This window comes from Numida meleagris, chromosome 2 (genome assembly GCF_002078875.1).
Source record: "Numida meleagris isolate 19003 breed g44 Domestic line chromosome 2, NumMel1.0, whole genome shotgun sequence".
In the NCBI taxonomy this organism is placed as follows: Eukaryota; Metazoa; Chordata; class Aves; order Galliformes; family Numididae; genus Numida; species Numida meleagris.
The window spans coordinates 112,615,633-112,640,465 of NC_034410.1; the positions used below are offsets into that span (position 1 = coordinate 112,615,633).

General features: G+C 37.9%; 1 long non-coding RNA gene across 1 annotated transcript in view; it reads left to right on the forward strand.

Annotated features, from left to right (window-relative positions):
* The window catches only part of LOC110395168, a 58,155-nt gene extending 39,404 nt beyond the window's left edge, over positions 1-18,751 (forward strand). The window contains exons 2-3 of the long non-coding RNA XR_002436207.1: positions 18,245-18,351; positions 18,674-18,751. This is a non-coding gene — a long non-coding RNA (uncharacterized LOC110395168). The remainder of the gene's footprint in view (positions 1-18,244; positions 18,352-18,673) is intronic.

The window sequence follows — 24,833 nt, forward strand, 5'->3', positions numbered from 1 at the left end:
CTCTTTCTTTCTCTTTCTCCTCTTTCTTTCTCTTTCCCTTCTCTCTTTTTCTCTCTTTCTCTTTCTCTTTCTCTTTCTCTTTCTCTTTCTCTTTCTCTTTCTCTTTTATCTTTTCTCTTTCTCTTTCTCTTTCTCTCTCTTTCTCTTTCTTCCTCTTCCTCTTCCTCTTCCTCTTCCTCTTCCTCTTCTTCTTTCCCTTCCTCTTCCCTTTTTGAATTATTAATGAGGACATGCCAGAAATAAAAAAATGTTGATCTTAGACATATGCCTTAACACCAATCCATTATCCAATATCTAGTGACTGGCACCAATAATGGAAATTCACTTGCTCTGGAGATGTTTCAGGCACTTTGCTGTTTCACTGCAGCGGAACTGTCTTAAGAACTATATGAAGTTTGGTGCACAGTTTAAAGGGTATGTCTCATCTACTACTGGATCCTCTTTAAGATATGAAAGACAAATTATGAATGAAACTTTTAACGATGTATCTACTGTTTAATTAACAATATCCATCTTCTGTACAGGACATTAAAAAATACGTTTACGTAGATTCTATATGAATGCATTTTTGTGGCAATTGCTGAATCTTTGGTACATTCTGTGTGCAGTGTAGCACTATTCTGTAAAACTCCTGGCCTTGAACACTTCCAGAGAGGGGGCGTCCACAGCCTCACTGGGCAACCTCTTCCAGTGTCTCACCACTCTCACCAGAAAGAATTTCTTTCTAACATCTAGTCTAAATCTACCCTCTTCCAGTTTAAAACCATTTCCCCTCATCCTGCTACTACTTGCCTTTACAAAAGTCCCTACCCAGCTTTCCTGTAGGCCCCCTTCAGGTACTGGAAAGCCACTATAAAGTCCTTCTGGAGTGTTCTCTTCTCCAGGCTGAAGAGCCTCAACTCTCTCAGCCTGTCTCCATAGGGGGGAGATGCTCCAGCCTTCTGACCATCTTTGCGACCCTCCTCTGGACCCATTCCAATAGCTTCTTGTCTTTCTTGTGTTGAGGTCCCCAGAACTGGATGTAGCACACCAGGTAGATAATTTTCTTTTGTTTGTGATGACATACTTAAATATAAGAAAGGACAGTGTAATAGCTATAGTAATACAGATAGATCAAGAAAAGGCTTAACACACATTTTTTAAAGAAGTTCATTACAGGTGGTGCATTTAAAAAAAAAAGAAAGAAAGAAATTCAAATTATTTCACATTTTCTTCAAACTGTGATCCCTTCATCCCTTTCACTGAATTTTACTCCATCCTAGATTTACTCTGCTTATGTTTTGTGATTATACTGCATTTATCCAAGCTATTAATTCTGCTCTTTGGTAGGCAGGATAGAAGCAGAGCGTTCATGTCCTTTTGGCATTCTTAAACTCAGCCATATTTAAGATGCATAATTATGTTGTTTTAGGAACATGGCGTTCCACTGTACTTCACTTTCTGAGCTGCTGCTGCCAAAATTTTCTTGGTAGATTTCTGTGTATGAAAATATAAGAAATCTGTAAAAAACTGCCAATGCTCAAGAATTCAAATGAAAGTGAGAATTGTGGAATTTAAAGTAAAATATATCACAATTCAAGAAGATCAGGGAAAACCATATACATTTTCCAAATCAGAGTCCTTACATATAAGCATTTTGTCACTGCCTCAGTTTAAGTGTCCTTGTAGCAATGAAATTGTGGTATTACCTGGAGGAAAATAAAAATGAATAGTTTCATGGTTAAGGGACAGCATATAGGACTTCAATTTTATCAGAGTCAGAAAAGTTATTTATCTTTTGTTCTTATTTATGTGATTTTTAAGTGTAATACTTCTTAGTTTCTTATTTCCTTTTGCTTTATTAAACAAACAAACAATCTCTATCTGTGCTTTCACCTCAGCTAATAATCTGAAATGAATAATTTATACCAAGAATTTGCTAGCAAAGTTTCTACCAGCAGACTGCTATTTCCCCAAATGAACCTTTTGCATAAATTTATTAGACTGAAGTAATTCTGAACTTTTTGGTGTCTGATGTCGGACTGGACACTTCACATCTGCCATGCACTGCTCAGCTGTTCTCAACTCTCTCACTTCTCAACTGCTCAACTGTGGTGTTCAGATCCACCTTCAAATGCATTTCCTTTGCCCTGGCTGAGCATAGGAAACCATTCTAACACAAATACTTATCTGAACAAATTTAGAATTTAAGAGAACAGATATGCTCCCTTATGCAGTGCTAAAACTACATTTCTGTTAACAGCTGAACTGGCAAAGACCTGACGTGCTTTATCTAGCAGTGCCAATAAGGCTCACTGTGCAAGGAGCCAGTGTGCAGAAGGTACAGAAAATGGACAGAATTAACTGAGGTAACCTCTGTATTAATATTCCTGTATCATGTCTGTGTGTCTCATTCGGCTCTGCTTTCTCACAAATGTTCAGAGGAGAAGCAGGAAGGTAGCTGAAGCTGTCAACATTTGTGCAAGGTCTTGCCTGAGAAGGGAAAATGCCAGAGCTGCTGTATGAACGTTCTTAATTTTTTTTTGTTTAAAGTATTCTTCAGTGAAGTGCATTTTGAAGGAAAATAGAAAATGCTTACATCCTTGAATTTAATGGCTGAGAACTGTTAAGGATGCCCTTTTACATATCAAATTCCTTACAGTCAGCAAGTGCTCATCCCCCCAAACAGTTAGCATGGGGTGGTGGGCAGGCCGGAGCTCAGTGCAATTTATCGGCGGTTTGTCCAGCCGGGGTCCTAACTGTCTTGTTTGGCAATTACTTGTGTATTTGTTTTTAAAAGCAGACTGCAGTTATGGCTTTTTTAGGATTTCTTCTCCAGCTCCTTTCATCTGGCAGAAACCACACGGAAGACATGGGACCTGCAGGGAGCTGTGGGCAGGCTGCCCTGACAGGCTGCACAGCGCCCAGGGAAGCTGCAGGACTGGAAGGCCTCATGGCTTCGCTGTGGTCCGGATGTGGGCAGCTGTGTTTGCAGCTACAGAACCCCATCGTTCTTTGCGGCACAGCTAATCAAATCATTGGTGATCAGTGATCAGCCTGCCTGAGGTGAACTGAGGACGCGCCCTGGCCTGACCCAGTTACATGAGTGCCGACATTGCCGTATTAGATTGATTTATTAACACAGAGGGCAAAGTAAGGTCTCTTTAAAATGAGAGCTGATGCATCTGTTTCTGAATCCTTAGCAGCAGTAGAGCAGGCTGCAAGGAGATGGTTATATTGTTATATTTTTAAACATCAATGAAAATACATCAAGTAATTTCACAAAGTAGCTGAGATCATTCAGCACACAAACTGTATTTTTGAAAGCCAATTCAAACTGCATGTAAATAAAAGTCAAGCAATCACTATTACCTCCCTAGAAAAATATATGTTTGAGCAAGCAGTGAATGTGCATTTAAATCCATTTTTGCACAATCCTTAATTATGGGAGATTCATACTCTTCCATGAAAGTGGTAGAACACATTATTTTTCACACACACCCCTTCTTGCTCATGTTTTCACTTATTTTTATTAGCTAATGAAAACACTTTGATGTAAAGATATTAAAGGCTGATTTCCAGGCTCTCTTGAAGACACAGACATCAATATCAATGTCACATAAATTCAGCAGCTTACCTCACCTGTTTAAAATCATATATGGAATCTCAGTAAGATACTTATCTCTCTTTCTCCAAATGATCTATACAGAAAATTATTTTTTGCAGCTTTCAAAATACTTTTTCACATTCCCATGTTTACTGTCAGTCTTTTCTTTCTGTAGCAGCTCCCCATTATTTATTTGTCATGGAGAACTGATAAGACTAATTCATAAAATGAATTAGGAAAAATAATGTTGTGATATGCTAAACTGCCGAGCAAAAAAGTTTCAGTATGTCAGAAACAAGAAGGAATTTCAAAACACATACTGCAAGTCTCTTGGAAACAAAACAATGTTTGATGTTATCCTTGCCTTTCAAACTAAATTTGGGGATTTGAATTCTACAAGTTTATCTTGCTTTTTACATTTTACAAACTATTTTTTTCTTCATATATTTATTTTTTTCCCCCCTCAGTACTTAGTTAAATTTAGCCACATTTTGATACTTTTCTAGCATGGCAGGGGAAATGCTGCGGGGTCCTTTTTTGGAGCACAGAGTTCTCTACATTTTACTTAAGCAGAAGTATTTCCAGGCTATTTTGTGTAAGGGTCATAGTAAGAATTCTGCAGTAACACTTTCCCTCAGGATCTAGCATTGGCTTTATAGCTTACTGCAGATTCTGTTCATTTGGTAGGTGTTGACACTGTATCAGTCAAGGTAAAAAGGAAGGATAGCTATATTCTGAATCTTCTTGTCTGTTTTCTTGTTCTTAGTCTTCTTCACATAAGAAGAAGCAAACATTGTCCTTGTCAAGTGATAAATGAGGCACAATTGGTGACTTGCATGTTTGTCAACATAAGAAAGATCAAATGATTGCTCAGCAGGAGGAAACTGCAGGAAATCCAATGATTTTTGACTAATTAGCAAAATAATAATAACGTCTGCCTAATGATTACCTTGTACTGGGTTGTGGCCTTTTATCAGGCAGCTGCAGACTACTACTTTGAAGGGAACCAGTGGTTTTCTTTGAAACTGGTGTCATGGACTTGGAGGATTTCTGACAAATCTTCTGAGACTTATTGCTCCTTTGTGTAGTTGCTATAATTGGGGAGAAAAATAAGCCTGTTTCTAAATGTTTAAAGAGGAAAGTACCTTCTCTCCTGATTTTATTTGTAGACTTTCAAACTGCTTGACGAGTGTGTGTGCATGTGTGAGTGTACATAATTTCTTTCAAAAGGATGACTGAATCTTAAAGTCACTTGAAACCTACCAAAATTATTTATCTGTGTTTCCATATAGTAACAGTGACCATAAAAAAAAGACAGTGTCTTACAGACAATATTGTTTTACCACAAATTTTAAGATTTGAATAGCTTTGGGAGAGAAACAAGTAAAAAGGCCAACAATTTGGAAACCTTGTTTTGCATTCTGCACCTGCTTCCCACTGATTTTCAGAGTGAACCTCAGCAAGCTGCCCTCAGAATTAGTCATGAGTACAAGCCTGAACATCAGAGATTTGAATGGACCAATTTCTACCTGCAGCCAAGTGCTAAAGTCAGCAGTTCAGCCTGAGCTGCAAACACCAAAGGCAGCCTATACCTTGGGAAACGTGGGCCACCATTTTTCTGCACATTAGCTGATTTACTAGCAAAGCAAGAATGATACTAGTTCAACATTGTGCAGCTGCCATACTCTTAGTACTCTCCTTACCCTAACCCTCAACAGCAGGAACACTGAATTCAGCAAATGGAAGGCAATGGCTTGGTGCACCGTATATTGAACTTGGTTGCCTTTTGAAACTCCTTTCATCACAGAGCCAGCTCAAATTAGCTCTAATCTGGCAGTGTTAAATCAAGAAAGCCCAAAACAGAGATGACTGTGGAGTGCTATAGGTCAGTCCCAAGCTCGATTAGCAGAGCCTGTGGACCCAGAGGCAAAATGCCTGCCTAGATTAATGCCACCAGTTTCACTCTCTACATGTAAAAACTTCCATGACTATAGCTCTGGTACTGAATCTCTTTGTTAGGCAACTAAATAAAATTGCTTGATTTGAGAGTTGTTGAGTAGCTGCAGAACCCACTGAAGTTATTTGGCCTCGATAAATAAATTAAAGCTCAGAAATCTGTAAGCTGATGCTAAGTGACCTGTATGATGGAGCCAGAATTCATGGACAGTCCCAATGCCAAGTTTGACTACAGCTATGGGGAACTGTCTCTCATTGTCAGGAGCACTGAGATTCTCTCTGTTTAGCTGAATACAGCCCTAAGGGTAAATAACAGAAAAGGTACTGTGGAAGTGGACAGTTATTTCAACACTAACATCAACTACTAAGTCATTTCAGTGAAGGATTTCATTGTAAGGTCTAAACTGGAGGGCCAACATGCACCTTTTTTTCCTTTTCATTCTCTTCAGCATTAGTTGGCCAAATTTAGATCTGTCTCTCTTAAGAGAGAAGACAAAACTTTGCTTCAGAAGTCATTGCCCATCCCTCAGTAGATGAAGTTAGTGGCACTGGTTAGAATGTCATTTATTTTTGCATGGCTCTCCCTGCTTCCACCCAAAAAGGAGAATGGGGAATGCATTACAACGAGATGTAAATATGTTTCAATATTCAGCTCATGCCATTAGTATTCCTTTGTTGGTAGGGGATCTACTCCAGCTGAAGAGTTTGGATTAACCTAAATCAGGTGAAAATCACAGTATTATTTACCACTGAATTATCTTCTCTCTTTTTGCAGAAAAAAAAAAGTACCTCACTGACCTTGGTGGGTGGCAGGGCAGTAGGAGAAGCAAGGAGTCACCTGTATCCACCCACGGCTAGGGCATTTTGTCTTCTGGTTCAAATTACATGACCATTCAGTTGTTGTCACTGGAGACAAAAATACATGGTACTTCTGAGCACCATGGAGTGTTAAATATGGTCTTCTCAGATGGCTGTGAGGTAACCAATGATAGGAAGAAACTACCTCAAAGCACAAAATCCAGTTGCCATTTCCACACAGAGCTCTCAACGCATAACAGAAGTAGTTATGAGAAACAGTTCCCCTCCAAATCTTATCCTATCCTACCACTTCTGCAATAAATTCCTGCATAATAAGGCATCCTGGGCCTCTCCTTCCCTCACTGACAGCTTCTTTTCCCTGCTGTTTGATCAGTAGGAGCTGCTAAAGCTCTAGAGAAAAAGCAGTGTCAGATCCCACTGCTATGGCAGCTTGAGCAACTTCTGAGTTATCCGGATGACAGCAGAAATCTCTTCTGTGAGAATGAGATTTGGGTCCTTAACTTTCATCCATAACTTAGTGAAAACTTTGGAGACCAAAATTTTGCTTCTGACTAAGGTTACAAAGATTTTATAGGTACACTAAGGGTAGATAGGACACCTCTGATGTTCTGCCTCTTTCACTGCAGACAGTGAAAACTTCTCACCTACAGAGAGCAGGGGAGGGCCTGCAGGGCTATGCAGAGTGTACAGAGGCAAATCAGAAAGTGCTCAGTGAGTTGGCACTTTGCAAAAGTGCCTGATTGATGTCAGGTGAGTTGAATGTTGCCAAACTCTCAAGAGCATCTCCATAGAGTAGCACCTAAGAAAGCAATGCAATGCAACTCACAGAGTAAACAATTCAAGTGAATGTGATGTAGAGGACATTAGATTAGAGGGATACTCAAAAGTTTATCTTGTTGAATAGTGTTGCACTTGTGAATAAATGCAGGGTAATTTCTAGGTGAAAGCCTGAGAAAAGCTGTTGTGTTCATATAAGGAATGAATAAAAGAAACTTTGATAAAATGTTGAATTCTGCTGGGTCTTAGGTGTTTTTGTGGTTTTTTGTTTGGTTGGTTGTTTTTTTTTTTCTTCCCTGTAGTTCTTGAATTTTAATCCACAATTTACAAATGTATGATTGATGTCCTTCAAATGAGCTATGACTGGGCATTACTTATTTATTTTATTTAAAATTTTTATTAAGTTGAATAACCCTACTGAGGTCACAATCTTGTTTCAGAGGAGACCTGGATAAAACAGGACTGAAAATTTCATGCAAATTTCCATAATTCCAATACATACAAACAGCAGCATTAAAATTTAACAGTTGTGTATCCACAGGCTTTTAAAAAGCTGCTAGCATTTCCTTTAAAATAATTACATCACGTTGCATGATTTCCAGTTCTGCATCACTGTTACATACTTTTCTTCTGTCAAAGATAATTTTAATCCTGTCTGTTTATGATTTCCTCTTTAAACTCTACTTGCTTCTTTATGATCCAGATGTGAAATCAGGTATTCAGGTATAACATGTAAAACCAGAGACTGTGCAGCATGTGTTGATTTTTAAAGATTCTTGGTCACATGTGTTTGAATGGTTCAGAATTCTATAAAGTCTTGATCTGCACCTACTGTGGCTGCAACATTGTCCTGCTGGAACTCTGGCCTGTTCTTAATTCCTATCTGCATTGCTTAAGCACTCATCTTTTCATTATCCATAAAATTGGTCCCTTATCTGTCAAAGAAGGAGGCAGGTATGTCTTTACTCTCAGTGGAAGTACTCAAGTCCATAAAATGAAGCATGTGAATAGGGACTGAAGCTGTAAATCATCAGCTTTTCAAGGCAGACAATTTTTATGCATTGTATTTGCACAGTAAACAGCCTACATGTTCTTTGGTGTTGAATATAATGCAAGAATATGCACACATGGAATCAGAATTACAGCCTGAATTACTAACTTAAACTGGTCAAACAAAGGAAGGTTCACATTTCCAGATCTGAATAACAAGCACAAAGGTTCTAAATCAGTATTTAATCTCATCTGATATTTTTCTTTACTGAAAACATACTGCAAATTTGACTTTTTTTTCAAGCAGCAGTACAGAAAACATTCAGTCAGTATATTTCATTGGCTTGTTTTCATCCAATAGCTTTTACTATTGTTACTTTACCATTGCTTTGCAACTTTGGCAGCAACTCTGTTCACAATGTTCTTAGAAAGGCCTGTCTCGATTTTGAAATTGCGTTTCTTTTTTTTCCCCCAGGTGCTCATGGCAGATAGCATGGGGTTAAGGGAAGTTTGAAAACTGCACACTCTTCAAGAAAAAAAAAAAAAGCAGTGTCTGAGATAGCTTTCTGCTCTCCATTTCACTGCCTGCATTTGGAGGAGCTGCATTGGTTTTGACAGCATTCACACCAGTCTTTCTGAGATGAGACTCTGGTTCATTGCCTTGCACAGACAAAAACCGCACGGGTCCTTATATTCAATAAAATATTGATAGTCTTTTTGCTGCTTTCACCAGGCAGTAACAAAATGGTGACACAAAAGAATTCCCCAGCCCAACCTATTCAGCGCTTAAAATGCATTATGCAAAACCCCAGAAGCTGAATGACCACAGGACATTTTATTTCAAGGGGGATGCCCACAAATGTTTAACAAAAAGACAAGATTACTGAATTTAACTTAAAGTCATGAGGAAAAAAATAACATCAATACTGCATGATGTAATCCAAACCAGAATCTATATCTTCAAGGGAAATAGTTTTCTTTAAAAAGAAAAAATAATTTCTGGATGATGGAAAAAGCCACAACACATTAAAATTTTGGACCACAGATTTTTTTGCTGACTGTAAAGCTAATCTTTCAATGGAACCTTTCATTTTACTTTTACAATGGGAAACTAGTTAAAGAAATTAAGGTTTATTAGAGTTTAGAACCAAAGTTTCTATTGTAGTTTATGAGGTTGAATGGTTTATTCATTCTGTTGTATTATTTCATTATTGCTTATGTACTTTGATTAGCATAAGTAAAGCTTTCCATTCTTGCAATGGGGAGTCTCTCTCTTCAGCCTCATAAACCAAACATTGTCCCACATTTAGCTCTGCCTTTTCCTCCCTGTAGTTATATCTGAATTGAGCTATTTGAGCTGGAAGTCACAACAGCCCCAATATTTTTGGCTTACAAGAAAAAAGGGGCTTGTTTTTTTCTGGCCTGAAAAATATCCTTGAAATCTCCTGATACCTTCAATATTGCTTTCTCAGTAAGATATGTTCTTGTGCATGGTCTTCGGAAAAGCTTCTCCTAATAGGATTCAGTTTGGACCATGGTTGCCATGCCCCCCTCCACTCCTCCAAAAGAAGTCCTTGGCTTACTGATGTTACTATTCTTCGGGAATGGACTATAGTATGTGATTTATAACTTAAGAGCTGCTCATCTCAAATTTGTTCCAGTGTTTAAAAATAAAGCCATATGTTCCCTATCATTATTCAGATGGATTTGAACAGTGTAAGGAAGAAGAGATTGCAAATCTGTTGAAAGACACAAGATACCTCTACAAATCAGTGAGACTTTGCGGCAGACTCCCAAAATCTGTTACTTTCCTGGAACCTGCTCTGTAATAACTTGTTTCCTTTAATATCAGTAATATGGATACCATGGACTTGTGGCTGATCCAAAATACCAAATGTATGTAATGAACAAATTCCAGCTAGCAACAAGAGTCACGTTGTGCTTTAGAACACCGTTAATTAAACCTCACAGCATCCCAGGGAAGTAGGTGGTGATATCTCCATTTAGCATATGGGAAACAACCAGCAAAAGGTTAGCAGCTCTCTATTGCAAGAGTCAACAAAAAGCAATGGCATTTGAGCTTTTCTGTCCAGTTGCTAGAGTTTTCATCCCCTTAAGAAGAACAGAGAGTGCTTGATTACCTCTTTACTTGCTCTTGTGAACAGACCACAAAATCTCTGAGAGGATACACAGTACTAGGTACACCATTTCCACACATGAGGTCAAATCCAGTTATACAGCTGAAAATGTGGATCAGCTTTCCAGATATTAAATACAATCACACCAGTTCCCAGTGGTGAAAGAGCTGTGTGCACAACAGTTTTTAATATAAATCAAGTCAGAGTGGACACTGGACACCAAGATACATTTCTTTCAAATGCCTTCTGCTTCATAGTTTGCTAAGGACACAAATGCCAATTCTTTTGTACCAAAAGAAAAGGCACTCTTTTCAAAAGACAACTGCTTCTATTCTCTCCTCGGTGTAAAAAGACATAACCAGACATTTCCTATTAAGAGTAAAAGAAATTATGCAGGCTGAGTATCCTATGCACCAACATTAAAATTGCTAACAGATGAGCAGAATGATGGGTGTTTTGCTATTTGTAACACAAAATGATCAGAACAAAAGTCAAAGCTGTAATGCATTCACTTACTTAAAAATGTATATTGTTATGTTATACAAGGCAATTAAAGAGTTTCAGACTATTCTGTATGTGATCTGCCTTTCAGATGAGTCCTCAAATTGAAACATTTGATGATTAAAGCTCAAGTGGCAGTTTTCATTAGAGGTGTTAACCCTAATATACTCTCCAAATTCTAAATCAGTTCATCATATTCTCCCAAAATTCTGCACAGCTTTTATGTGATAAGATATTCTCTTCCATTCCAAAAAACTGTTCTAAAAGTATTACTCCACTATCTAGGCACCACCTGCCTAGCTTGCATATGCATTTCAATAGTGAATGAAGTGAGTAACCTTTATATACAGACTAAATATTACTTAAGAAATTTGACAATTTGATTTGCATAACGTGTTTTCCAATCTACCTAGACAGATAAGTAAGTTGTAAGTTAAGAAATGTCTTTCATCTGTATACCTGTGGGCACAATGAAGATTTAACTTTTGACTGGGAGAGCATCTCAGCATTTCTGTAACTAACAATAATACTAACCGGTTAAAAATGTAAATAGATATCCAAAACAACTAAATATCAAAATTCAGTTGTTGAACTCCCAAGAGAGTCACCTTAAAGCTTCATCAAAAATACTTTCATGGCTTGTTCGTGTTTTGCTTGGTTGTTTGTTTCTTTGTTCTTCCCAGGAGCACAGTCTCTTATTTAGGGATTTACCTCAGGTGCTCCAAAAGCCTACCACCCGCCCTTCAAGTCTCAGAAAATGCAACTACAGTGACAGAAATTTAAAAAATGATGCAGTCTTGGGGAACAGACAAGGACAGACACTTGGTACATACTTCATCAGCAATTAATTCCAAAATTTTGTGAGTATGTAGTAATCATGCCCCAATATTCTTTTCCACCTTTTCATTACTTACCATTCATGTTCTTTGAAACTGCAGAGCAACTGAAGTAAGAGCTGATTTTGCACATTTACACTTTGTCTAGCATATCAAAGCAAAACAAATATTTGTAAGATAAGTAAAGAGGTTAATAAAATAACAGAAACGTTATCTTTTTAGTCTCATTAGCTCATATTAGCTTGAAGGATTTCAAGATGTAACGGACAATTAACACTTCTGCACAATATAGGTTTCAATTTGCTTGTGATTTTAAAATGAACATAACTAGAATTACTGTAAAATTCTGTAAAGCATTTGAACATAATCTTGTTACAACTCTCATTAAAGGCAGAGAGTGAGCAGCCTATGTCTTGTTACAAATATAAAGAATTTAGTGGTGACTACTAGCATTTGTAAGACCTCTGTTTTACTTAATTCCATGTTTACCCTTCCTTTTCAGTCACAGAAAATAATTCAGTAGCAAATGATCTCATAGATAAAGTGCAGTTGGAATAGCTTCACCACTACAAATCTGATTGGTTGAATAAAACAGGCAATGAAATAAAAAGAAAAAAGTAGAATTTTAAAAAACTAATTCCCAGGAGGACATGGGCGTACTGTAAATATAACACAGTCGTATCAAAGCAACATTTCTTTTGAACTGAATAATGCAAATTAGGTTTACCTTACTTCCATATCATTTGCTGTTTTTAATCCAAATAATATATTATTTTCAAAAGAAATCTAGATGTGCTCTGCCCTTGTTTTCTACCTGAAAACTGGGTCTTGTAAACAATTCCAAACTTCCTAGCTGTCAACATTTTTACAAGGTCTGAAATTCATTTTAAAGTTTATTAATAAGTCAAGGTGGGAAAATAATCTACTGTGAATAGAGTAAGCTTTTGATCATTCATGACTGTGATATTTTTTAACTGCTGTGCTGCCAAATTCTGCTCTCCAGTAATACATATAAACAGTCCTTCTTGAAGGCAGGGAGAGATCAGAAAGTCATGGAATATCCTAAGTTGGAAGTGACCCACACGGATAATCAAGTCTAGCTCCCAGCTCCACATAGGACCACCCCAAATTCAGACCCTCCATCTGAAAGCATTGTCGAGTTGCTCCTTGAATTCCTTCCAGCAGCTTGGGGCTGTGACCACTGCCATGGGCAGCCTGTTCCATGCCCACCACCTTCTGGTGCAGAACTTGTCCCTAACCCCCAGCTGCCCCTCCCCTGACACAGCTCCATTCCGTTCCCTTGGGCCCTGTCACTGTCACAGAGATCAGAGCTCAGCGCTGCCCCTCTGCTCCCTGTGAGGAGCTGCAGCCGTCATGAGGCCTCCCCTCAGTTCTTCTGCTCTGGGCTGAGCACACAAAAGGTTCTCAGCTGTTCGTCACATGTCTTGCTTTCTATACCTTTCACCATCTTCATAGCCCTCCTTTGGATGTTCTCTGATAGTTTTATGTCCTTCTTACACTGTGACACCCAAACCTGCACAGAGGTGCAATGGTAAAACTACATCGGTGTAGAATCTACAGCTCCTCCTGTCATCTTCAAACTTACTTAGTATGCACTGAAGTTCTGTATCCAGATCAATTTTAAAAACTTTTTGAAGAGAACCATTCTCCGTGTGAATATATCTGGATATCTCAGTGTTGAGCTTGGTTAAGAGTTCAACATGTTTAAAAGTTTGCAGTGTGCAACTTAAGTGATATTCCGGTGCCATGGAGACAGTAGCATTTTAAAACCCATTTGGGGTCCAAATCTGCTCTTTCTAATGTCAGTCAGATTATTTTCATTACTACTAGATGAAGCAGAGTGAAGACCATGTTATATACAAGGCTGTATTCCTCCCCAGGATTCAGCATGCCTGCCTAGATTATATTTATTATCACCTTGCTATTTTTCCTTACATATATTTGGCTATTACTTGTATGCAGTGATCCTTGATCCTTTCTTCCCATGCTTTTATCCTTTCTCCCATAGATCCTTTGCTTTTCAGTGCCATCATTTTGCAGTACAGTGGAGAGTTATTACAATGCAGGTCACTCCAAATTACTTTCACCCTTTTTCTGATTTTATTATTTTGAATCATTGCATAAAATGTTTATACTGTGGACAAGTTGTGTTCAAAGTTGGACATTTTTCAATTTTTCATATTAGGAAATTTTTTTAGGATTATTTATGCCTCTGCTCTATGAACTTGTGCAAAATGCAGTCTGTCAAGCAAGATCTCTGGAAAAGTAAATGTATGTGTGATTTCAGAGAGGAAGAGCCTGGCACACCTTTGCTGTCAGTGCAAGATGTGAAGCTCACAGAAGAAAGAGCTGAGGAGTTGTTAGGAGAAGATCCTGAAAAAACAAGTATTTATGGAAAATTACTCTAGACATTTGTTTATATCTGTTAAATCATAGAACCAGCTCTCGGTTCTCATCTCCAGCATGAAGAACCTTCTTTTCTGGGTAGTCATAAGTTCCTTTCTCTTTTTTTAACTGAGGGGTATGTCTGCTTCATGTTTGCATGCACCTTCATTTTGCAAGGAATAATGCATGTGTAACTCCCAACACCTGTGGATTATCTGTGTGTAGTTCTGCTCATGTACCTTTGCAGTGGACAGAACAATAGGGACTGTAAAGAAATACCTACTCAAGATGTTCCATTCCCTTTAAACCGATATATGTTAAAAGGCTAGTCTAGGATTCATCTCACCTCATTTTAGCTTTCTAAAAGTTAACTTAGCTAATTGCCCAGGCTCATTTAACTATCAGTGGGGAAGAAAATAGATCTCCATGACACAGTTCATCCGCTGTCTCTAACTGCTATTTTGGGATGGGGTGATTCATCCTCTTGAAGTGCTTCCTACTCTACATTGACTACAGAAGAAGACTAGGTGTCTAACTCTTAGAAGGCTAATGGCAGAAGAGATTAATGGATCCCTTGTGAAGTATTTTGTACTTGTCTCACACAAAGGAGTCATATGGTCAAAGAGTTTCATGTACAATTGCCACCTCCCAAGCTTGTCTGCAACTCGGGAAAAAAGAACTTTAACTCTTATCTGAATGCCCGTATCACTTGGATGTGTGCCTCATTTACTCTGAAATCCATTTTCTCTTTCTGGGGAATGGAATGAAGACCTATCATCAGGATCTTGCAAGGCTAAATTTAAATTGTCCAGGGGCTTAGATAAACCTAAAGAAGGACACTTGGATCCAAAGGCAATGTACTATTTTTATGTGATGAAGACCTCTTGCGTGAATTAGATTGCAGATGTAGAACTTCTCTCGGTTGTAGTAGAAGCTTCTTAAAGGATTCTGAGAACTATTTTCCTTAACCCATAGTCTAGAAAAAGTATCATTTATGTCAGGTTTAATCTTAGGGTTTTTTTTTATCTTAGGTAAATACCTGAGATATTTACAGTGCAGGTAAGCAGACAGTAGGAATCAAGAACTTCTTTTTTTTTTTTTAATAGAAGTGGTAAATGGATAAAACTTTACAGGCATTACCCCTAGACAATCTCTCCTACCACTGTCAACAGAAAAAAACAAGTTAAAAGCTTGAGTTAAATGGTTTGTATATAATACATTGTCCTTTTAAATAACTGAGTTCGAATCCATTTGAATCAACAGTATTATCTGTCATAAGGAACTACAGTTTTCAATATCATAGCAACTTGAATAAAATCCATTACTCTTTTTTTTAAGACATAAAAAGTGATTTTGTTTGTGCTTTTAATAGCAGAAGTCCTACTGTTAACTTTACATTTACTTAAAGTGATTTTTCTGTGAATATTTATTTGCAACTTTACTGAAGTATCTGTGGCTGGACAGCATCCCTATTAGATGATTCAGTAAAACTAGAGGGGAGAGAGCCCTGGTCAATGTGTACATTTCCAATTTTTTGCCCCACATGAATTCTTCCTTTAGGTGTCAGTTTGGGGCATGAAACTTTGTTGTTCTGATGTCGTGGCTTTTTTTTTTTTTTTTTTTTTGCTTTCATTTGGAATATTTTGTATGTAATAATTCAACAGAGAAGACTCAGGGAAGAGAAAAAAAAAGATCTCCTGTCAATTTTTGTAAATGCAAAAGAAGCGTTGCTGTTAAATCAGAAGGAACTGCTGCTGCTGTGTGACTGTGACTATTTGCCTTTGTCTCCCTATGTGTTTAGGTTGGCAGCCATTAATAGCTTGGACACCATGAAGCAGGAGCAAAGGGGAGTGTGTCAGAGCAGCAGGCCAAACTTAAATTACAGCAACCGCGCGCTTTGCATTAAAATCTCCACTAAGCAATGGAGGCTTGTAATCGTCTGGATTTTCCTTAAAGACAATAGCCCTCCATGCAACTGGCTGCACTCAGTTAATTCATGCTGTCAGCTTTCTTTATTGGGTGTGGGGAATGCAGTATTGATTCTTGAACTCAACAGCAGCACAAAGAGCCACTAGTGCATGGTCAAAATGCAGCAATAAAGGGCTGGCAGCCTGAGAAAAGCAGCCATTCCGTTGCACAAACAAGGTCAATTAGAGGACAGTGCAGCATAATATAAATAGCATTTGCAGCCCTCTTCAACCATGATGATACCATGCTGGGAAGATGACAATAAATAAAATAGAGTTTAATCAAGAATAAATACAAAACCATTTAATGCAATTTAATTTAAAACCTTGCATCCATTCAATAAAAAACTAGTTGTTAAAAAAGATACTCTATTTTTAAGGCAAAAGTCTGTATAAATTAATTATGTACATATGTAGAATTAAATGAGAATGCATTGTTTAATAAATAGTTAATTTTTAAATTACAGATGTGGTATATTATATCCATGTAATCTCTTATTTCTTGTTAACACAAACCTCTCACTGTCTTTTGAGTATAATAATATGACAAAATCATATCAGCATTTTTAGTTCAGAAGTTAAAAAAAAGTTGCCAAGGTTCTTTATGTCCTTTAAGATCTTGTAATTATTACCTTTTATATATATATATGAGAGACTTATTATTATGCCAGCTGAGAATTAATTACAAATGTAATATACATCATTCTGCTAACACATAGAATACTCTAAACGAATTAGGCTCTTAAAGTAGATAATGGGCCTTGGATAGGCAGCTGATAAACCCAGGCTGTATACAATCTGAAAAGGTTTCAAAACTATTTAATTGTTTACACTGCAAAAGAAGCATTTGTTTCAAAGCCCTGCTAAATAGAGAATGCACTGGAAGCTAACAGAAGAGTTAGGTTTAGAGCTCCAGTTTATTTCTGCCATATTAAATTTTTTTGGCATTGTAACCCTACTGCTCCACTCCTCTTTGCTCTTTCTTGAGCTTTCAGGGTATTCATATCAATGTTGAGTACACTTTAACATCCATTAAAACTGGAATAATCAGACTGAGCCCCATGATGAAGGATGAAGTCATCATTTGTATCAAGTCTTACCTATGATATAAAGCTGTACTTCGTATCTGCCACAGTGCAGTAATAACCATATTATTTTACATGTAGTTTGTGAAATGTTATTTCTGTCCTTCCTCAAAAGAGGGGGACAGAAATAACAAAGCTTTCCTTGTAAATCGAAAGGATCTTCCAAATTATTCTATGAGAAATTGCTTCCGTACTGTCAGTGGAATGAGAAGGAGCCTCACAGAACAGAAAAAATACCTTCTGGACTGACTGGAATTATATTCAGCTATTAAGTAGAGTAATGTGTAGAATACTCCTTCTGTTTTTATGAACTTGAAATATCAATACAGCTTGAAGGTAATGAGGAAAGAGGAACAAATTGACTTATGATTCTTTCTAGCTAGGAAAACAGAAGGTAAAGGATTGCAAGTCTTCTTAATATGTATGTTCTAGGCTGCAACTGTAGTTTCTTGGAAAATGCAGCTGTCCTTGACTCATTTTTGAGGTTGATGCTTTTTGTGAGACAAGGTGAAACCAGAGGATAAATACTATTGGAAAAAGACAAAGGCTGAGAAAATACAGTGAGTAAACATGAGAAGTTTTAATTTTAATTCTTTGTCACTAGGAAAAATGAGTTTGTGACTTTTTTTCCCACCATCCCTCATCCTGGAGCAAAGGAAAATTACTGTGTAAAAGTTCTTATTAGGCAAATAAATGCTTTTAATCACCAACTGGCTCTTCTGCATGTTTTTGCTTCTCATTAGCTCCTCTTCCGCTTCATATTTGTAGACAATTAGACATGTAATTTTATTCATGTACTTCTTTTTTTTTTCTTGAATTTAAAGCTGTAAAATCTCTATCAAAAGGGTGCAATGCTCCTTGGCATTTTGGGAATACATGCATCGGCTACTAGGTCTAAGCGATAACAAAGTAATTTTCTTCCTTTATCTCCTCTTTGCTCATCATTTTTATCCCAATGTCCCGTAAGTGCCGATAAGTGTATAATGGACTTCAATTGCCTCTGGGATATTCACTTGGTGACTTCTGAATGCTAGCAAGATGCTTCCAGTGGTCTACTTTTAATCTCTTTGTAAGGAGCAGAGACGTAACTATGTTAAGAAGTGATTGGTGTTCAAAAACTTCACTCACAAACAGTATGCTACTAAGGAAATTAAAATTTTTAAACACTTTCTTTTGTTTACAGTGCCTCCAAACTGCAGTTCTCTTTTGGAATGAACTTCCCACCTTCATCTTCATTTGGAAATTTGAGAGATGATCCTGTCACACTAGCTTTACTCTGAAAAGTAGCAGGTATTCCATTGCTCATTCTGTTTTAACACCTTGTTATCACACTCTGAGAGGTGAGGGATAGTTACTTTTAAACTTTTATTTTCAAAATTGGCCTCAACGGTATTTTTAAGAATGCAAAAATTCTGCCTTATCTGAATAATGTGGGTAGGAGAAAGGGAAACTTTAAGACAATACATTTTGCACCTCCAAGCAGATAAAGTATAGAGGAAGTGGCTGAGCACACAAGTAAGAGCCACTTTGGAGAAGCCAAGGCAATTTGTTCCTCAGAAATTTGGAAAGCTGCAAGTTTGACAGCAACTCAAACTCAGTAATTTTTTTTCAGGTTCCATGAGGGAAGCATGTGATTTGGCAACTTATTTCAGAGCATGCAGATTAAAAAAAAATTGTCTGGTTACACAGATATCAGATAAGTGCTTGTTTCTTATTCCTGAAAGTGTAAAGTAAGTTTCTAAGAAGTAGAGTAGTTGTGTCATTCTAGCCCTAGGTCATTTCTTCAAACTCATCATGACAAGATCAAGAAAAAAAGTTGTAAGTAATTCTCCCATGAGCCAAAATAGGGTCTTTGTTATCCAACTCTGCAAAGGAAATATATATGGGAAGCAGAATTTGAAAGACATTGATTCTGTCTCTTGCTGGAATAAATCTGCCTTTGAAGTATGTACTCGTGTAACATGCAGAAACACTTGGGAATGGAGTCAATTATTTAGATTTCTGATAATGGTTCTAGCTCAGTTCGGCCTGGTTCCGTGACTAATGGGGTGGAAGGACCCGTGCACCCATGCCCTGGGAGAAGGGGAAGGGGTAAAAGGTAAGGAGATGGGTCTAAAAACAAAACGGCGGCAATGAGCTTAAGGAGATAAACTAATTTACTAAATACGACATCAGAATACAAGATAACACAATATAATACAATAGAATTGAAGCTAATAAATCAAATGAAATGAGAGAGTGTCCAAAAACCGAAGGCCTTACTCTAATGCTGAAGGCGAGATGGCTAGGAAGCACACACTGCAGAAACAAGCAGAAAGAAGGGGTAGTCTTGTGACTCCCGAACAGTTTTATCTTTCCTTCTGAACAGAAAACAGGAATGAAACAATGAAGTCTTCTGCGATATGTAGTTCTTCTCTTCTGAGAAATGTATACCAGAACTATTGACAATCCATGGAACTGGAGCATTAAATCCCAGTGTACTACATGATGTTATGATGTGGAATACTGATGATGAAAATCATAAAACCATGACAATTTCTTGTGAAATGTAGGAATATCATGGTTTGGAGTCTCATGCTCCAATTGGATTATGGAAAGTAAGCTTCAGAAGGTATATTTTAAAGAACTGGTTTCTAATTCCCTTCAGAGGGCAATTTTCATGCACAAAAATGCCTTTAGGAAAGGGCAAGTCAAGGGTTTTTCTCCTTTAGATGTTTCTAATATTGTGTTCATAGCCAGGAATGAGTGCTATACGGTGGTAAGGCTGAGAAACAAGAGCCTGATTTTTTTATGTGCATGATGACCAAAGAGTCTCAAAAGCTGAATTCATAAGTCTTAATGGGCAATGATGGTTACAGGACAACTGTATTGCTGGTATGCCAGGGACTATTATTCAGTTCAGAAGATGATCCCAAAAAACATTTCCCACTTAAAAGGAACATGGGATTTCACAAATGGATTTTTTGCTTGTAAAGGAGAGGGAAATACTTGACACTTCACAAATGAAAAGTCCTTTCTGCTTTAGTAACTTCTCCACCCTTACAGGGCAGAAGAATAAGAACATTCTGAAATGACTTTTACAGAATTCGTTTGTTATAGGAATGAGTATACAAGAGTATAAGGAGCCTATCTTCTCTTCTGTTCAAATATGTTTTGCACCTATTTTTTTCTCATGTATCCTGATTGGGTTCCCAATGGTACTTTTGTATGCTATATCTTACCATAGAATATCCTGAGTTAGAAGTGACCCACAAAGATCATCAAGTCCATCTCCTGTCTCCATCCAAAAATTAAACCATATTTCTGAGACCGCTGTCCAAACACTTCTTGAACTCCGGCATACTTGGTGCTATGACCACTGCCCTGGGGAGCCTCTTTCAGTGCACAACCATTCTGATGAAGAACCTTTCCCTAACGTTCAACCTCAAACAATGCAGCTTCATGTCATTCCCTTGGGTGCCACTGAATTTTTCCATCCTATGGTCAGAATCCTATCCTCTTCCTAAAATCTTTTTATCAAAAAAGTCCTTTTCCAGGTTTTTATCTGCATATTTATAAACATTTATACAACAAAAATTCTGCAGTAGGTAAAAACATTTCATTAATGATAGCAGCAAGCCTAGTGATATAATATGTCTGTGAGATGATGAACAAAGACATCTTTTTAATTTGCGTACTGTTTCATTAGGAAATTTATAATACATTTAGCTCAATAATACACAAAGCAAATTCTTATGAAATGTACCTCTTCAAAGATGAAAAAAATGAGGTAGAGGTCTACTACTTTTTTTATTATTATTTATTTATTTATTTATTCTGATCTTAAGGTACAAAGAGAATAAGAATGACAGCTCATTCCATGTGACTGATCTTGGTACTATTGGTGTTCTCTTGTACTTATATTCTGTGTTCTGAAAATCTATGTCCTAGGAAGATTAGCAATTCTCAAAATCCCCCTCCATGTCCTTTAAATAGCTTCTTGCTTCCTCTTTTCCCTGCAGGGAGTAATGGCTTCATTTCTTCCCCCTGTCAAGAAATACCAGAATAAGAAAAGTGGATTACGAAAGAAAAGAAAAACAAAACATGGTCATATTGAAATAATATTGTAATTGCTATTTTAGATATCTTACTAGCAAAGATGGAGACGTCTTTAGAACCATGTCACTTTCTGGCCTCCTCAGAAAAAAAATGTGAAGGCCAACTTCGCCTACATATTTTCAGACACTGAAATTCTCAGAACTCTTCAAAATTCATCATTTTTAGAAGAAAATCTAAATATTTTAAATCAGGAATGAGACAAGTCATTACTTTTCTATGGCTTACTTTTCCTGGGAAGTATTGCACTCCAATCTAAGACAGCATAAGCTTCAAGAGATTATTTTCGAATGCAAAGATGATCAGATAATGTATGCAGTTTATCTAAAATTGGTCACATCAAACAACAGTGTATTAAAGAGGAGTGTATCTTATAGTTTAATATAATGACATGTCTCCATAGTTGTTGGACAGGAAGCAAAAGAACCAATGCTGTTAAAACCTAAAGTATGTCATTGTATGTCATTACTGGACAATAATATGTAAGTGAAATGCATTATTATGATAATAAATAGGTCGCTTCTAAAGGAAATGTATTAGATGCAGATGGGAACAACAAATTCTATTTAAGAAGAAATTATCTTTAGCAGAAAAAAAGAATAGTAAATAGAAGAGGCTGCATGAGATTCCTCTATGCTTACAGAGAAATTCCTTCTTTGTTGAAGAGGTTCTGGGGAAGTTGCATGTATCCCACAATGAGAGCTGTTGCGCGTTGCATCTAGTTGGCTGCAGTTTGCAGTTCAGGCTGTCCGTGGCATGTGCAGGTTAGGAAGGGCAGATGAAAGGGCTGAATACCCAATTACTGCCTCTGGCTGTTTATCATCACTGAGTCGAAACAGAGAATAGGAGGGATTTAAAACAATATAAGAGAATCCAAGGCACTCTTGACCCCATTAGCAGGGATAATAAAGATGATTCATAAATAGAGCTGTGCACATTCAGCATGATGTTCAAGCTGTTGCTTTGGGGGTATTCAACCTTAGAAAGTAAAAGAAATATGATTTTTCTCAGAAAGAGAACTTCTCATAAGTAGCTGAGATCATAAGCTGGGGCTGTATCTTAGGATATAGACTAAAAATTAAATTAATTATCTCTGTGTTTGCTTTGTCCTGGAATGCACAATCAAAAGTCATATGCTTACTTAGTGATGCATAAGAGAATGATAGCTACCAACATCATTAAAATGAAAACCTAAAGATTTTTTCACTTCAAAAGAAAATTCCAAAATTGTGTACAGAAATGATTTAAACCAAACAGAAATCTATAAGTCCCCAGGAGAGATTTTGTAGGAAGTGTAAGATGAGAGTATAGAATGAGAATCAGAGTAAATTTATGGAGCTCCATAATTTCTTTTTATATTAGTCTTTCATTTAGCATTCAGTGAGACAGAGTACGCATGCTGCCTGGAACTCTGAATTTAAACAAGAATTTAGTCTTATTACAGAATTATTACCATAAGCAGCCACAAACCGAATGTTAACTGATCACTCCACCACTGCATGTGTCTTCCAAAAGGGCTTATCTGCATATGTTTTATATCAAAAGTTGTGTAAAAGACATCCTTCTCGAAATAGGGCCAGTACGAAATGAGCACATGAAAAATTCAGTGCCATGTAGCCACTGTGAATTCTAGGCTTGGAGCTAGAACTGCAGTGCCAGTAAAGAAACCAGAAAGATTTTGGCAAGGGCTTTCCATTTCTGGCTCATAAACAAAAGCTGTACAACATTTTCTGAATTTCAGTGCTTAGAGAAAATGTCACATTTTTCTGCAGTAGAAATTTTTTTTTTAATTCTTTTTATCATACGAAATCACATGTATAGTAATGCATTTATTCACCTGTATATATTCTCATCTGAAGGTATTCAAAGAATTTATTTTTCATGTTTTTCTAATACTATTGTCATTAGAAAGCACCAAGTTATAACTATGGTATTAAAACAACATATTCAATTTTTGCTTTCAATTGAAAATCATTACTTAAAAAAAAATTAAAAAATATTGAACTCATAAGATACTCAGTTTATTGTCCTAAAAACGGATTATACAAGAGCTGCTCTAAAAGTAATGCCTCTGTTTTATGATGTTAGTCCACAGTGTCAGAGGTGGATGTTGGTGGTATGGCAGTAGAGGTTGAACCTTCCCACCAATATCCTGTTACCATTGCCATGTGACAGATGGCAGCAGAGGGGCAGTGTGGCAGAATGGCGTCTGACATGGAAGTGCATACGAAGCAGAGGTGTGCCACTGTGTTGCTGGGTAAAGAGCTGGCTGGAGGGTCCGGCCCAGAGAGTGGTTGTGAATAGAGTTAAATCCAGCTGGTGACCAGTCATGAGTGGTGTTCCCCAGGGGTCGGTGCTGGGGCCTGTCCTCTTCAGTATCTTTACTGATGACCTGGATGAGGGCATTGAGAGCACCCTCAGTAAGATTGCAGATGACACCAAGCTGGCAAGAATTGTCAATCTGCCTGGGGGTAGGAAGGCCCTACAAAGGGATCTGGACAGGCTGGATCACTGGGCTGAAGCCAATGGGATGAGATTCAACAAGACCAAGTGCGGGGTCCTGCACTTTGGCCACAACAACCCCAGGCAACGCTACAGGCTTGGGGCAGAGTGGCTGGAAGACTGTGTAAAGGAAATGGCTCTGGGGGTATTGGTCAGTGCTCGGCTGAACGTGAGCCAGCAGTGTGCCCAGGTGGCCAAGAAGGCCAATGTCATCCTGGCTTGTATCAGAAATATTGTTGCCAGTAGGAGTAGGGAAGTAATTATCCCTCTGTACTCAGCACTGCAGAGGCCTCACCTCGAGTATTGTGTTCAGTTTCGGGCCCCTCACTGCAAGAAAGACATTGAGGCCCTGGAGCGTGTTCAGAGGAGGGCAATGAAGCTGGTGAGGGGTCTGGAGCACAGGCCTTATGAGGAGCGGCTGAGGGAGCTGGGATTGTTCAGTCTGGAGAAGAGGAGGCTCAGGGGAGACCTCATTGCTCTCTATAACTACCTGAAGGGAGGTTGTAGTGAGCGGGGGGTCAGCCTCTTCCCCAGTGTAACTAGAGATAGGATGAGAGGGAATGGCCTCAAGTTGCACCAGGGGAGATTCAGGCTGGATGTTAGGAAATACTACTTTTCTGAAAGAGTTGTGAGGCAGTGGCACAGGCTGCCCAGGGAGGTGGTGGAGTCACCATCCCTGGAGGTGTTCAAGAAAAGTTTAGATGTTGTGTTGAGAGACATGGTTTAGTGAGGTTATATTGGTGGTAGGTGGATGGTTGGACTGGATGATCTTGTAGGTCTTTTCCGACCTTGGTGATTCTATGATTCTATGAATACCCCCAGGAGGAAGAAATGGCACTGACATTCTTTGACTCTTGCTGAACATTTATGGAGACCAAACAGTGGATGTGAGCACAGTGAGGTGGTGGGCGGCGTGTTTCAACAGTAGCAACGATGACATGAATGACAAGCTACATTCTGGATGGCCATGCACAGCCGTCATGCCACAAAATGAAAAGCATCTTGATGAGCTCATCTGCATTAATCAGGTAATGGTGGTGACTATGTTGAAAAATATGTAGCTGGGAATTGCTCTATTACATTGTGTTATTGTGTTCTATGTATCTGTTGTAGATTCCATGGAAATAAATAGGAGGCATTACTTTTGGAGTGACCTAAGGTTGTTGTAATCCCAA